The 1,388-nt window shown below is 44.4% G+C and overlaps 1 non-coding gene across 1 annotated transcript; it reads right to left on the reverse strand.

Annotated features, from left to right (window-relative positions):
• Positions 1-207: 207 nt before the first annotated feature.
• On the reverse strand, positions 208-289 carry TRNAS-AGA (transfer RNA serine (anticodon AGA)). Its single transcript has one exon. It is a non-coding gene; the product is annotated as a tRNA-Ser (tRNA).
• Between the last annotated feature and the right edge of the window lie 1,099 nt (positions 290-1,388).

A 1,388-nucleotide genomic window follows, 5' to 3' on the forward strand; every position in this document is an offset into this window, starting at 1 on the left:
TTACCGGTCAATGATGGGGCTGTCTGCCCGCACATTGAAAGGTGTTTGAGGCGCCGGATTGTTGATGCTCTATTACTTTGTGGCTACAAGCAAAAGAGGTAAAAAATAACCTAATGTTATTGATTACACAAGAGTGTCTAGTGAATACGCACACACAAAAAGGGTGTAATATGGAGGATTCGAAGCTGAAGCATAAAAAATAAAAGGCGTGGTCGGCAGGATTCGAACCTGCGCGGGCAAAGCCCACATGATTTCTAGTCATGCCCGATAACCACTCCGGCACGACCACTCCATATGATATACTTTATAATCGCTTATTAGAAGCAAAATACCACAAGCTAGATGAGAAATCTTGAGGCACATGACCTCGCTAAACTCGCTCTAGGATGGCGGCAAGGGCAAGGCTACAATTTACATGTAACAAATACTACAGGTAGCATCGAGTACCACTACCTGGCTAAAGCTAAGCTGACCGGCTCCTCATTTCTGAATCTGAATCGCACTTGAAATATTGTACCTGATGTCTTTTCCTTTTACAAGCAGAGAACCCGACGCCTATCAATGCACACCGTGGCATGCATGCCCAAAGGAAGGAGGAAGAGGCTGCCGTGTTCACCGCAGGTCCGCAGCCGCCCATCCCTGACTAAATTATTCTGCGGGAACGGGACAGACAGGCAGACACCGGTCAAGGGCTCGCTCCGTCGCACCAACCATACGCGCGGCACGTGCTTTAGCTGTGCACCCCATTGTAACGAGCTACTGTACACCTCCGTCACTCCCTTCAAAGGAATCCGTTTTACCCTTTCACTCCTAGTACTTTGATTGTAATTAGGGTTTAGACTAAAATCTTGAATTTTCGAATTGGCTCAATGTAACGGTTGACACCTGATTTTGGCACAGAAGAAAACATTGTTAAGATGGTTTCAAATGAAGAAGTGCTCTGCATGAAAAAGTTTCAAAGTGTTGACATCAACATCTTTAAAGTTTGGGTCATCGCCGTCCGATTTCATCTCAAGGGCCGACAGGGTACTAATCGGGCCGACTGGATCCAGTCGGCCACCAGATGACTGACTATGTATTATTTTTGAAAAAAAAATAAAATTGGCGTAATATTTCTGAAAATTAATAAAAAATTGTATTATTAAAAAAATAGTCATTATTTGGTCATACTGCCTACCGGGGGTGGGGTATCGGTCTGAACGGAGAAAAATCGATGAGGGCGATGGGAAAATGTGGGGACTGTGGGGCTCAATCGATGGAAGGGTGGGAAACGAACGAAACAAGCGAACGACAACGTACGTACTAAGATTTTAGGAGTAGAGATACTGTACTTTGTTTGTAGTTAGGGTTTAGACTAAAATCTTGAATTTTCGATTTGGCTTGGTGTA

Source organism: Triticum aestivum, chromosome 3B, assembly GCF_018294505.1.
Source record: "Triticum aestivum cultivar Chinese Spring chromosome 3B, IWGSC CS RefSeq v2.1, whole genome shotgun sequence".
NCBI classification, from domain to species: Eukaryota; Viridiplantae; Streptophyta; class Magnoliopsida; order Poales; family Poaceae; genus Triticum; species Triticum aestivum.